This window comes from Monodelphis domestica, chromosome 7, assembly GCF_027887165.1.
Source record: "Monodelphis domestica isolate mMonDom1 chromosome 7, mMonDom1.pri, whole genome shotgun sequence".
NCBI lineage: Eukaryota > Metazoa > Chordata > Mammalia > Didelphimorphia > Didelphidae > Monodelphis > Monodelphis domestica.
The window spans coordinates 23,550,444-23,565,637 of NC_077233.1; positions in this window are offsets into that span (position 1 = coordinate 23,550,444).

Consider the following 15,194-nt stretch of genomic DNA (forward strand, 5'->3'; position numbering starts at 1 on the left):
TTTGAAGTATTGGTTGGATGTGGGTTTCTCTGTTACGTTCAACTTTTGTGGGAAATGAATTATTATGTTTTTTCATCAATTTTTAAATTATCTATTAATAAATATTAAAATATCTATTACAGTAGATACACAGAGCATTTTTCAAGGGCTAACTAGACTTCAAGCATTGTGCTAAGTCCTGGGAATACAAGCAAGTCCCTGTCCTCAAGGAGCTTATCTTCTAATGGATGAAGACAAGACAGAAAAGGAGTTGGGAATGTTGCCTGCTAAGTGGCATGGGGTGGAGATGACTTAGAGTGAACACTCAATAAATGCTCATTAATTTGAACTGAAAACAAGGCAAGGCCTGTTTTAAGAAGGCCATTTATATGCCTCAAAGGAGAAATTGGTATTTTAAACAGTCAACAACGTCTAGATTTCATCTTGACAGCTTAATAATAAACATTGGATTGTTCATTCTAACTCAAAATCACAACTGGAAGTAATGGGATACTAGTTTGCTTTGGTTTTATTTTCCAGGGAAAAGGAGAAGAAATGTCTCTACTTCTCTGTATATGGCAGGGTTAAAAACGGTCAGAAGTTTCATCCATCATGGCACCCACTGGAGGCATGTGCCAATATCACACTCCTAAAACCAAAAAGAAGATGATGGCCTCCTGAATTTATATGGACACTTCTAGATGGAATGGAAAGGCAAATGAAGCCACATTTACTACACAGATGGAAATAACAGCCACCCCCCTAGATTTAAGGATATGCAAAGACAATGGAGAATTTCCAACCATTTGTTTGGAGTGTTTGGCTTAGGGGAAGCAGGCCACAGGAGCTGTCTGAAATGAATTTGTAATTCACAACTAACATGCTGAGAAGTGATTAAATCAAAACTAATTACTCTAAATACATTCTATAATTACCTGTTAAACATTTGATTACTGGTACATCTGTTAAATTCATCCAAGGACTAGGATTCTCCCCAAAAAGATATGCTAAATTTGGGGTTATTTTTATATGCTTGATTGCTCTGACTTCCACTTTTGAGTGTGTGTCCTCTTCTATATTCCAGATCAAAAACTCTAGGAGGCCTGGATTGTCTCCCCCTGCACAGGTATGGATCCCGCCCAAGGGTCTACTCCATAAAGGAATAGCACAGGATCTTCGTGAATAAGCCAATCTTTTCATTTTATTTGATTTTACTATAATCCCAAACCACAATTTAGTAGTTTCACCAAAAAACTGAGCTGCTCTGTATAAAAATCAGGAGATTATAACTGCTCAGGTAGAAAGTCTTTGCCTCCTTTGCTTCTTTTTGCATGAGCCAGACATAACTATGCTGGGTTTTGTTTTGTTTTGTTTTGTTTTTTAAGATAGTTTATGGCAAGCAATGCTATTAGACTGGCATAAAGAGGAAGGTTTAAACATTTTTCTGTCAGTTTTGGGGGATGTTCCTCCTCATGGCTCCCCGTTTTGATCTGCAATGCAATTTACTGATGGCCCCAATTTTTAAAAAATTGAAGTCATTTGTTCTTTTCTCTTCTCCCCCAGACTGGAAGTGCAGCAGCCACTCACAAGCCTCATCTCTCTGCTGACCCTCATGGAAGCTTTCCCCCACCCTCTTCCCAGCCTGGGCCAGGTTGGCCTCCTAAGCCACCAGGTGACCCCCCAGTTCTCCTGGGGCTCATCATACTCAATAGGTTCTGACAGTAAGACTTTAGTACCGCTCAGCTCAGAACTCCCAAGCTCCTGTGATCCACCAGTTTTAGGCTCTGCACTAGCATGGATTACAGGTATGGACCACTACACTGAGCCTCAAAAGCCTTCTTAAAAATAAAAAGTATGGAGGGCAGCTGGGTGGCACAGTGGACTGAGAGCCAGGACTATTGACAGGAAGTCCTAGGATTGAATCTGGCCTCACTCACTTCCTAACTGTGTGACCCTGGGCAAGTCACTTAGCCCTCATGGCCTAGCCCTTACCACTCTTCTGCCATGGAACCAATCCAGCGTATTGACTCCAAGACATAAGGTAAAGGTGTAAGGAAATAAATAAAATAAAAGGTATGAATCATTCTTCTTCTGAGAGATGGAACAATTATCTCAAGAAATTCAAATAAAAAACTCAAGCAAAATTAGGGTTCAGATTAATAGAAAATATACCTGAATCATCAATAAAAAAAACTAACAAATTTTTAAAATCAAAATCATTATAAATTATATTTTCCCTGTGCATTATTCTACTCATTTTAAGTGTATTCAGAGTTCTCAGGTTGTTTAAAATAAGAACACATAGGAGTCAACATATATCCAAATGAGTACTCTATAAAATATGAAAGCAGGAATGCGAATATTTCACCTATAAACTAAGTTTAAATAATTTAAAAGAAAAGAACAAAGTCATTTTCTTCTCCGAACTATCTGAGGACATCTAAAATCTAGTCCAACTTGTTCTTTTTTGGATTAAATATAAAGTTCAGCCTAACAGCAAAGGAACTACAATTAGTGCAAGGTATCAGTCCCATGGAAGTCTATAAAAGTGGTATTCTATCCAAGTGGTTGAGAAAAGAGAATAAAAATAAATTAAGTCTTCACAAATCCTTCTATAGTCCTATAGTAGAAATGTCTCATTAGCATTATAATTAATTTAATCATAATCAAAATATATAATAGTTTATGTTTATTTATATTATGATTATATATAATCATAAATCAAAAACTGATATTACACATTTTTTCTACTAAATTTTTTATTTTAAAATTTTTTTCATGATTCTATGATTCATGTTTTCTCCCTCCCCACTCCCAGAATTGACAGGCAATTCCACTGGGTTTTATATATATATATATGTATGTATATTATCACTCAAACCCATTTCCATAACAAATGAAAAAAATTAAGAGATATTTAAGTCTTTCAAATTACAAGGTAAGATGAAAAGAATCCAATCCAAAATCTAGAATACACACATACATACATATATGATATATGTGTGTATACATACAAATATATACATGCAGATATAGAGATAAATAACAGCTTTTTGGAATGAATTTTTATGGCATACATTCTCTTATTAAAAAGATTTTATCTTTCTGTTTAAAATTTAAAACATGAAGCATGAAATAATTTTTAAAGTGACATATGGTTTGAATCGATATCGGTAAATAATTGTACATAAAATGAAACTGCTCTGAACTAAATGTTAGTAAAAATGACAAAATAAAATACAGGCAATATAAACCATGCACAGGTGTACTCCATATTACTAGCTGGGGAAAAAAAATCTTGCAATTACGGGACTTCACTATTTATTTCACTTGTGTGTAATTACATTTTATACATGTTTGTTTAGTAATATCAATCTGAGACATCATTTTGAGAGTATAATTAACTAGATGGCAGAACAGAATGTGTTTTACTATTTTTGTGTTTCTTTATTTTAAACAGATAAGGTTGTTAGCTGTGTTTAACTGCCATCTAGAGTTTAAATGAATCCATTTCTCTTTTAAGGTCTACATAAAATATTTTTGACATTAAAAACAAGTTTGAATTTGAATAAAAAATCAACATTTGATGTTAAGCAAATATCCAAACAACCCAAGAGCCAATTAAAGAGATGACACGAACAGCTGAATTGTAGAGATATCGTTAAGTTTAAATTGCCACCTGTATAATGAACAGCAGTTTACACTTGTCTGGCCCTTTAAAGTGTGTAAAGTGCTTCACAATTGTTACTATACATCTTAATATTGTGACTGACATTTAATTTGATTTAAATCCATTTAAATTATATAGAAACAAGCTGGCAGAGAAACTGAAACACAAATGAGCCTGCAGGAATGTAAATAATAAAAGCTTAAATTTAATTTTCATATTTTACATTGCATCTGTTATTTTAAGAGCTGAAGAAAAAGAAGTCCCCAATATCAAGAAACAAAAGTATGAATATTTATTTTTAATGATTTATTGGGCTCTAACCACTTCCAGTAGCTACCCTACTTCTTACCCTTAGACCATAGAAAAACAGTCAATCTAATCAGTCAACAAGTATTTATCACAATCCTGTTATCTATAATCCAGGCAGCCAGTCAGTGGTCCACAAGCATTTATTCAGCATTGACTATGTGCCAGAAACCGTGCTAAACTTTGGGGGTAGAAAGAAAGGCAAAAACAGGTTTCCTGTTTTCAAGAAACAACATGTATAGAACCCATTTTTTAGGTGATAGCAAAAGTTAGTAAGGTTAGGAAGGAGGATTTGGGGACATAGGAAATGCCTCCTGCAGAAGAAAGACCAGGGAAGGAGCACTTAGGTGACACAGTGAATTAAAAGCCAAGACTAGAGATAAGAGGTCCTGGGTTCAAATTTGGCTGTAGACATTTCCTAATTTTGTGACCCTGGACAAGTCACTTAACCCCAGTTGACAAGCCCCTACACTCTTTATCCTTGGAATTGGTATTTAGTATTGATTCTAAGACAAAAGAGAAAGAAAGAAAGAAAGAAAGAAAGAAAGAAAGAAAGAAAGAAAGAAAGAAAGAAAGAAAGAAAGAAAGAAAGAAAGAAAGAAAGAAAGAAAGAAAGAAAGAAAGAAAGAAAGAAAGAAAGAAAGAAAGAAAGAAAGAAAGAGAAAGAAATAAGGAAAGAAGGAAGGAAGGAAGGAAGGAAGGAAGGAAGGAAGGAAGGAAGGAAGGAAGGAAGGAAGGAAGGAAGGAAGCATTAGCAGAGGGGGTATCCTTTATGGGGATGTCTTGCTTCTTGGTCCTTCCTTGGAAGGAAGACACAATCCATCACCTAGAGACTTAGGATATAAACACAAAAAATGAAACAAAATACTACTTCTAAGGAACTTTCTAATGGGGGAGGGAACAAAGAAAAGTTAAGCAGATGGACCTGAGAGCAGATGCCCCATGGTGCACCTGTAGCCTAGCACCTCTACCAAAAAGGGAAGTGAGTATATTTATCTCATTCATTTCTCTCTAGAAGCTCACTTTTTTAAGGCGTCGAGATGAAAACCTGGATATAGGACTATTTGAATGTAATACATATAATAGCAAAATTTTATTCTCAGCACGATATTGTGAAATACCAACCCTATGTTATAAATGAAATGGAAATGGCAATCACTCCAAGGTCTTTGCCAAGAAAATCCCAAATGGGATCATGAAGCATTAGACATGATGGAAATGACTGAACTTCACAAATTGTAAATGAATCTATTTATATATTTTAGCCATGAGTGGACCGCGCTGAATGGTGGGATAAGGACTGGACCTTCCCATTGGTCTTGGAAGCTCCCACTACCGATGCAGCCTTGAGCACTAGCGAGTGGTTAAGGGACTTGTCTGGGCCACATTTAAACCAAGGTCTATGACGCTGGCTCTTTTCTCACTGTGGGCACACACTGACTCTCTTAAAATTAAGTGATACTTGGGTTAAGTGGCTTATAAAAAATAAGCTATGAGAGTCAACCAAGTCGCCGTACCCCGCTTAAAGTAAGTGAAAACAGGCCTTCAAACCTTCATGAGGTGATAACAAATCCCAACCCACCAATCAGTCAGCTATTTTAGATCAAATATGACATGTTCTTGCATGAATTGGAGTGACCATTGACAGAACAGTGTTCAGATTGGCTAAGGAAACTTCGTTATGCCCAGAGGGCTGTCTATACATGTGTGACCACAGTTCAGAGCATCCACAGATGTGGATTCCAGGGCACGGAGAGCAGGAAGAAAGCCTTCTAGCTACATCCCTTGAGAATGAGTCACTTTGGGGAAGAGTGAACGTTCAATCCCTGCATCCCACCACCACCAAAGGATGGCCTGGAGAGCTTCGAGAGGTCCCAAAGATTTGGGACTTCCTATAGGCCTCCTGGCTTTTTTTAGCTGACTGGACACCCTGAGGGACAGTCAGGAGGCAGCACGGATCAGGCAGATCAAACCACCGTTATCACCACCTCCTAGACTACCATCTCCCTTTGGCCCTGATTGAGACAGCCCAGAACCATAAATCCAAGAGTTTTGGGAATGTCAGTTTTCCCCCAAAGTACCAGGCTTGTTTCTAGCCCAGTTCCTGCAGCCATCATTAAGGGAATAAATCATTAACACATGAATTACTAACAATAACTCAACCACCAGGATACAAATCAGATACTTTCTGTGAAAGAGAAAGAATATTGAAAAGTTTTATCAAAGTAGAAAAATGTAACGGAAAAAATACAGCCTACCTTCAAAAGTAAAACCTGGATTTTTTAACTCTTCTGTTCCATTTTAGAATTAATACAAAGTATCAACTCTACAGAAGAGCAATAAGGGTTAGGCATTTAGGGTTAAGTGACTTGCTCAGGGTCACACAGCTAGGAAATGTCTAAGTTCTGATTTGAACCCAAGATCTCCTATCTCCAGACCTGAAGCCAGCTAATGACCCAAAACCTGATCATCCTAAACTAACATGAATATGTCCTTTTTTGCCATTGAAACAGACTCCGCAAATCTTTTCCTTTTTATTGCTCTGTGCTTGAAAATTTGTTCTGACCTTAAAACTGCCCTATTAACCCATCACAAAAGAATTTTCTGGCAACTTTTCTACATCTTCATTAGTTCCAGCAGCAAAGAAGCTGAATCACAGTCATAAGTCTTATTCCCTTCATAGGAATTTAAATAAAGAATTTCTGTTGGGTTCATATTACAAGTGACAATGATGAGAAATTCATTTGTGCAAAGAACCCTGAATGTCCTCAACAAACTTGATTTCTGGGTACTCTCTGGGATGTGACAGGGATATTTTGCTGAACAAGTAGTTGTTTGTTTTTTTTTTTAATTTCAAGAAAAGAGTCTGCATTTTCAGAAGGGTCTTACTTAATTACTTGGTACTGGATTAATGATAAGGTTGCTGCAAAAATATTACATCAGGGAAAGAACTATGCAGAAAAGAAAGGAAAAGACAGGAAGTCTATGAAAAAGAAAACTTCTACTTCAAGAAAGGCCTGTGATGAGGAGTCACAGAGAGACCACTGAATGTATGAAAAGACACTGGAAAATCAAGGAGACAGGATTGCAAAGATGCCTTTGGAAATTGCTCACAGCTGCGAGTGTGTGACTCTCACTGCCAAGAAACAATGGGACTGAGTGAGCTTTAAATTATGGAGGACTCTGAGTTACTTTGGGGTTTTTGAGTAAAATAAAATGAATAGACTTACTATGTACAAAGCATATTAATGATTTCTGAAGAACTTTTGATTTATGCTTTCAAATTAAAAGTTCAAATAAACTTAGTTTGCTTTGGAAGGCATTTTGCAGCCAGTAGAGCTTTAGATTTGCTGTCCCAAGAATGGAATTCACATAAACACAAAAGAAAAAGGTATAAACCAATGAAATACTTGAGGAAGTTTCCATCACTTTAATCATGAAGTTGATGATGTGATGAGCAAATTGTTGTGACCTAGGCTAGATTCCCCAGCTGTGTTACTTTGGTCCATTCATTTCAATTCCCCAGAACTAATTTGCAAATTTTCTAATTTGCAAAATAGGAATAAGAATAATTATACTACATGCTTATGGGTTTACCTAAATAAAGCATTTTCTATTCAGGAAACATCATTATTAGTTTCCCAACTAAAAAAAGGTATAAAGAAACAAATAATTATAACAATTTCTTTCTTGTGGCTATTTAAGTGGTTCTAAACTGATAGCTTTTTCTGAAAAAGCTCCCAAATAAGTATTGAGTTATAATCCACACGAGATCAAAACTTGTCAGGGACCAATCAGAAATTATTATCTGAAGTTATAAGAGATGTATGATCATTTATTCTTGGTAGGAGAAAAAAAGCAAAAAATAATTAGAATAAAATAAGATGCTTTGTTGTTTAGTTTTTGTCATATCTGACTCTTTCTGATACCATTTAGGGTTTTCTTGTCTTTGGCACTGATTTGCCATTTCCTACTCCAGCTCATTTTACAGATGAGGAAACTGAGGCAAACAGGGTAAAGTGACTTGTCCAGGGTCACACAGCTTAAAAGTATTTGGGGCTGGATAACAACAGCAACAAAATTAAATAATGAATAAAAGGTAGAAATTTCTTTTCTCACTCAGCCCCCCAATAACAAGTGCCTTCTTCACATAGGCTGTATATGTATGTTATATGTGTTTGTATATTTTGTACATGTGTGTGTTCTACCTTCTAAAGTTTTAAGGATCAAATGAGATAATGGATATTAAGCACTGCAAACTTTCAAACTGTATACAAATGCCAGTTATCATTATTTAATAAATAAAATGCAGTTTGATTAAACTTCCTAAATTTATCAAATGTGTGTTCAAGAAAAGGAAAAAAATCTTGTCATATAGTCAATAGACATGCATCTTCCTCACTACTTGCTCACTGTTAATGCAAAGAATCCAAAGGATGACTAATATAGAAGTTTTGAGCAGTATTAGAAAGTATTTATTTTAAATTAAATGAATTGATTATTTCTTCATTCTATTATATATTATTTTAACATGTGCATTTCTATTTAATTCTATTATGAATTTAGAACTTTCTTTTTTTTTTTAAACATTATTTTATTTGGTCATTTCCAAACATTGTTCATTGGAAACAAAGATCATTTTCTTCCCCCTCCCCCCCCCACTTCTCCCATAGCCGGCACATGATTCCACTGGGTATCACATGTGTTCTTGACTCGAACCCATTTCCGTGTTGTTGGTATTTGCTCTAGAGTGTTCATTTAGAGTCTCTCCTCAGTCGTATCCCCTTCCCCGCTGTAGTCAAGCAGTTGCTTTTCATCAGTGTTTTTACTCCCATAGTTTATCCTCTGCTTGTGGATAGTGTTTTTTCTCCTAGATCCCTGCAGATTGTTCAGAGACATGGCATTGCCCCTAGTGGAGGAGTCCATCACCTTCAATTGTACCACAGTGTATCAGTCTCTGTGTACAATGTTCTCCTGGTTCTGCTCCTCTCACTCTGCATCACTTCCTGGAGGTCGTTCCAGTCTCCATGGAACTTCTCCACTTTATTATTCCTTTTAGCACAATAGTATTCCATCACCAACATATACCACAATTTGCTCAGCCATTCCCCAATTGGTGGGCATCCCCTCGTTTTCCAATTTTTGGCCACCACAAAGAGCGCAGCTATGAATATTCTTGTACATGTCTTTTTCCCCATTATCGCTTTGGGGTACAGACCCAGCAGTGCTATGACTGGATCAAAGGGCAGACAGTCTTTTAGCGCCCTTTGGGCATAGTTCCAAATTGCCCTCCAGAATGGCTGGATCAGTTCACAACTCCATCAGCAATGAATTAGTGTCCCCACTTTGCCACATCCCCTCCAGCATTCTTTCCCTTCCTTTGCTGTTATGTTAGCCAAGCTGCTGGGTGTGAGGTGATACCTCAGAGTTGTTTTGATTTGCATCTCTCTGATTATAAGAGATGTAGAGCACTTTTTCTTGTACTTATTAATAGTTTTGATTTCTTTGGTTGAGAACTGCCTGTTCATGTCCCTTGCCCATTTATCAATTGGAGAATGGCTTGATTTTTTGTACAATTGATTTAGCTCTTTATAAATTTGAGTAACTAAACCTTTGTCAGAGGTTTTTATGAAGATTGATTCCCAATTTGTTGCTACCCTTCTGATTTTGGTTATATTGGTTTTGTTTGTACAAAAACTTTTTAATTTGATGTATTCCAGATTATTTACTTTGCATTTTGTGACTCTTTCTAAGTCTTGCTTGGTTTTGAAGTCTTTCCCTTCCCAAAGGTCTGACATGTATGCTATTCTGTGTTCGCCTAATTTTCTTATAGTTTCCTTCTTTATGTTCAAGTCTTTCACCCATTTTGAATTTATCTTGGTGTAGGGTGTGAGGTGTTGGTCTAAACCTAATCTTTCCCACACTGTCCTCCAATTTTCCCAGCAGTTTTTTTGAAATAGTGGATTTTTGTCCCAAAAGCTGGGATCTTTGGGTTTGTCGTATACTATCTTGCTGAGGTCGCTTGCCCCCAGTCTATTCCACTGATCCTCCTTTCTGTCTCTTAGCCAGTGCCAAATTGTTTTGATGACTGCTGCTTTGTAATATAGTTTAAGGTCAGGGACTGCAAGGCCCCCATCATATGTGGTTTTTTTCATTATTTCCCTGGGTATCCTTGATCTTTTGTTCTTCCAAATGAACTTTGTTATGGTTTTTTCTAAATCAGTGAAGAAGTATTTTGGTAATTCAATGGGTATGGCACTAAATAGATAGATGAGTTTGGGTAGGATGGTCATTTTTATTATATTGGCTCGTCCTATCCATGAGCAGTTAATGTTTTTCCAATTGCTCAAGTCTAGTTTTAGTTGTGTGGCGAGTGTTTTGTAGTTGTGTTCATATAGTTCCTGTGTTTGTCTTGGGAGATAGATTCCTAGGTATTTTATTTTGTCTAAGGTGATTTTGAATGGGATTTCTCTTTCTAGTTCTTGCTGCTGAGCTGTGTTGGAGATATATAGAAAAGCTGATGATTTATGTGGGTTTATTTTGTATCCTGCAACTTTGCTAAAGTTGTTGATTATTTCAATTAGCTTTTTGGTTGAATCTCTAGGATTCTTTAAGTAGACCATCATGTCATCTGCAAAGAGTGATAACTTGGTCTCCTCCTTGCCTATTTTGATGCCTTCAATTTCTTTTTCTTCTCTAATTGCTACTGCTAGTGTTTCTAGTACAATGTCAAATAGTAGAGGTGATAATGGGCATCCTTGTTTCACTCCTGATCTTATTGGGAATGCATCTAGTTTATCCCCATTGCAGATGATATTAGCTGTTGGTTTTAGATATATACTGTTTATTATTTTTAGGAACAACCCTCCTATTCCTATGCTTTCTAGTGTTTTTAATAGGAATGGATGTTGTATTTTATCAAAGGCTTTTTCTGCATCTATTGAAATAATCATGTGATTTTTGTTGATGTGGTCAATTATGTGGATGGTTTTCCTAATATTGAACCAGCCCTGCATCCCTGGTATAAATCCTACTTGATCATGGTGGATGACCCTTCTGATCACTTGCTGGAGTCTTTTTGCGAGTATCCTATTTAAGATTTTTGCATCTATATTCATTGGGGAGATTGGTCTATAATTTTCTTTCTCTGTTTTTGGCCTGCCTGGTTTTGGAAATTTAGAACTTTCAAAGCAGTTTTCTCATTTGGTGAAGTATTTCATAATTAATTCAACAATGTCTTTCTCTTTTAAATATAGCCTACCATTTCTCTCTCTCCCTTCTTTGGCCTTCTCCTGAACATCTCTTCAGCTTCTGCTAATTCTGTCCCTTCTGCATTATTGCTGAGCTTTCATTTCCACATTCATAGAGATTAGCAATGAAATGTTCAAATTGAGACAAACCCAGGCAAAGAATCTTTCAAAACTATATTAAAAAAACCCGATTATAAAGCACGTCAGACCATATCACTCCCCTACTCAAAAAATGCCTTTCTTTCTTTTTCTCTTTCTCCCTTCCTCCCTTTCCTCCCTCCCTCTCTCTCTCTCTCTCTCTCTCTCTCTCTCTCTCTCTCTCTCTCTCTCTCTCTCTCTTCTTTCTTTCTTTTCTTTCTTTCTTTCTTTCTTTCTTTCTTTCTTTCTTTCTTTCTTTCTTTCTTTCTTTCTTTCTTTCTTTCTTTCTTTCTTTCTTTCTTTCTTTCTTTCTTTCTTTCTTTCTTTCTTTCTTTCTTTCTTTCTTTCTCTGTCTCTCTCTTTCTTATTGGACTAACTTCAAACTCCCTATCAATCAATTAATCAATATTTATTAAATACCTGTGTTAAATACTGTGTTTAATACATAGTATTAAATACTATGTGCCAGGCTCTGTGCCAAGTGCAAAAGATACAAAAAGAGGTGGAAAAACCCCACCCCCTGAGCTCCAGGAGCTCACAGTCTAATGGGGGAGACAATATGCAAACAAATGCTTACAAAACAAGGTGCATATAAAGAGGATTACTAGAGGGAAAGCAATCAAGAGGGGCTGGGGAAGGCTATCTATAGAAGGCAGCATTTTAGTTGGGACTAAAAGGAAGCCAGGGAGGTCAGAAGTCAGAGTGGAGGAGGGAGAGAAAAATACAAAATGCTTCCTGTGGCATTCAAAGTCCCTCATCAACTCTTCCCCTCTTATCTTTCTATCTCCCCGCCTTGTTCCTCTCCATATACTGGCCTATTCAGTCACCTTGGCTTGTTTCACCAACAAGACACTCCATCCCTCGGTTCCCCATATTTTCTCTGACTGTTCCCATCCCTAGGATGCTCCATCTCCTTAAGTCGGCCTCTTAAAATCCCATCTTCTTTCCCAAACCTTAATTCTAGGGCCTTTCCTTTGTTAATCCTTCCTCCTTGTACAGATCTATTTGCTTTCCTGCTCTCATTAAATGGGGAACTTCCTGAGGGCAGGAACTTTCTTTAAGACTTTTTCATATCCCTAATGCTTAGCATGGGACCTACAGGTGCTTACTAAATGTTGTCTATTGATTGATTTAAAGTTTAATTGATGCAGTGGAATTGTATTTAATAAAAAATGACAACTACAAAGAACTTAGAGCAATGTGGAAAATTTCTTTTAATTTTTGCAGTGAAATGAGCATCTAGGTAGCACAGTGAATAGAATGGCAGAGCTGGAGTCAGGAAGACATCTTTCTGAGTTCAAAGCTGATCTCAGATATTTACTAGCTAGGTGACCCTGGGCAAATCACTTAATCCTGTTTGCCTCAGTTTCCTCATCTGTAAAATGAGCTGCATGCAGAAGGAAATGGCAAACCAGTGCAGTATCTTTGCTAGGAAAACTCCAAATGATATCACAGAATGGAAAACCACTGAAATGACCTAACAGCAAGAGAACAATATACACAATGACAAAAAAAAATGTAGATGTCAAACTCAGAGTAATTAAAAATAAAGTGATGGTCACAAAGTCAGTCAGCTAGCATTTGTGAAGCATCTAATATGTACCATGCACTGTGCTATGTTGGGGATATAAGGCAGAAAAAAAAACCAGTACTGCTAGAATAGTTTTTCCCTTATGCCAATGAGGGAGGGGATTACTAGAATAAAATAGTTTCAGATTTTCACACTGGCAGATGCCACTTTATTAGATCTTTTTGCTTAATTGCTTTTCTTTGTCATGAGGGAGGTTTCAACATGGAGGAATATGTGCCTGTGTGTTCAGTGGCTATGATACAAAGACAAAAGGCATCAATAAAACGTTTTAAAACTTCTTTGATGGCTTTTGTTATTCACACCAATCATTTCCCAATATACATGCCACTTGAAACAGATGAAGCAAAGCGGACAAATCAGCCTTGTCTAATAGAACATCCAACATTTCCCTCCCAGAGATTCCCTACCTTCTACCAATTGGAACAAAGTCAACATTGCTAACTAGTCTCCTACTACATCATTCTCTACCTCCACTTCCATGTATGTTTGCAGGCTCTTTTCCCAATTTAAATAAAAATCCACACTATTTGGATTCCAATGAAAGCTCTTTCCACTTTCTGAGTATATCAAATTAAAAGCAACGATGGCTTCTTTTTCCTAATTCTACAATGCACATAAACTATATTTCACTAAGGGAAGTCAACAAGCATTTATTAAACTCCTACAGTTTTCTAGATACTAGAGAGTGATGGATTATTTTTAAAGGGTTTTTTTCCCCAATCAAACTTGAGGGAAGAGAGTTAACCTTCCATCTGCCTCGCATGTAGTGTAACTGGACAATTGGACTCATTTTAAGAAGTATGCGAATAGCCTGGAGTGCACCTAGAGAAGGGCACCCAGAAGACTGAGAAGTCTTAGAATGATGCCTTAAGAGTACTAGAAGGAGAGACTGAAATTTGTCGTTTTCTGCTAGTAGGAGGAAAATGAGGGAAGAGGAAAATGGAAGAAGTGATCATGGAAAATGTCAAGAGAGATTCTGTGGCACTCCAAAGGCCAAAGGGTGTAAGTTATAAGGAATGACAATATATTTACAACAACAATAAAAGTAGCAGTTAGCATTCATATAACACTTCAAAGTTGGCTATCTGGCTCAGTCTGAGAAAGAACTCCTCAACAAGTTGAGCTGTGTTCAAATGGATTGGAAAGGGGGCAATTTAGGGCTCAGTGGATTAGACCCAGACCTAGAGATCAAAGGTTCAAGTCTGAACTCAGATACTTCCTAGCTGTGGGACCCTGGACAAGTCACTTAACTCTCTTTGCCTAACCCTCATCACTCTTCTGTCCAGGAACCAATGCACAGTATTAATTTTAAGACAAGTAAAGATTATTTTAAAAAAGAAGAAGATATACAAGTCTCAATTGCATTTAAGTAAAGCAGAGAAAGGGGTAAGGGAATAGGCATTTTAGAGGACCTACTACTTTCCAGACACTACAAATATTATCTCATTTGATCCTCACAACAATCCCAAGTGGTAGGTGCTGTTATTACACCCATTCAACAGTTAAGGAACTAAGGTAGGTGCTGTTTTGAACCCTATTTTACAAATGAGGAAACTGATACAAATGAGCTGGAGAAGGAGATGGCAAACCACTTGGGTATCTCTGCCAAGAAAACCTCAAATGGGGTCACCAAGAGTGGGGCAGACTGAAAAATGATTCAAGAATAAAGCACTTACCTACCACTTCTAAACATTTACCCATCCTTCTTGGACCAACATTGTACATGCTAGTAAGAGGGTACAATGGGGAAGAACCCCTGGAAACAAATTCTGGTTCTACTACTGACTGTGTAACCTTGGTAAATTGGGGTTTAGGAGATTGAATTTGGGGCTTTACCTCCTATTTCATGTAAATGGTCTCTAAATGATTGCCTTCTGAGGATAATCACCTGAAAAATCACCCACACACAAAACTTACATTTCTAAAGCCAGCCACTGGAAGAAATCTGGGCATAGAATTATCTGGTCCTTGTTCTCCAATGGCCAGGGGCATGATAGCTCAAAAGATGGGTCCCTCTGGAAGAAATCTTTCAGTTCAGAAAAGGTTCTTCCAGGATTGTTGCAGGGAGGGAGGGTGGGACAGTCTTGCTTTGGGTTGAGATTAGTTTTACAGAAAGCAAAGAAAGAGCTCTTTAATAATTAGTCACATTAGGCAAGTATAGTGATTGGGAGCTTTTTTTTTTTTCTAGCTGAGGCTGGGAAGAGGGAGGAGAATGATTCTGTCCTGCACTGCTTAGCAAAATAAAAAGGTCCCTATTAGC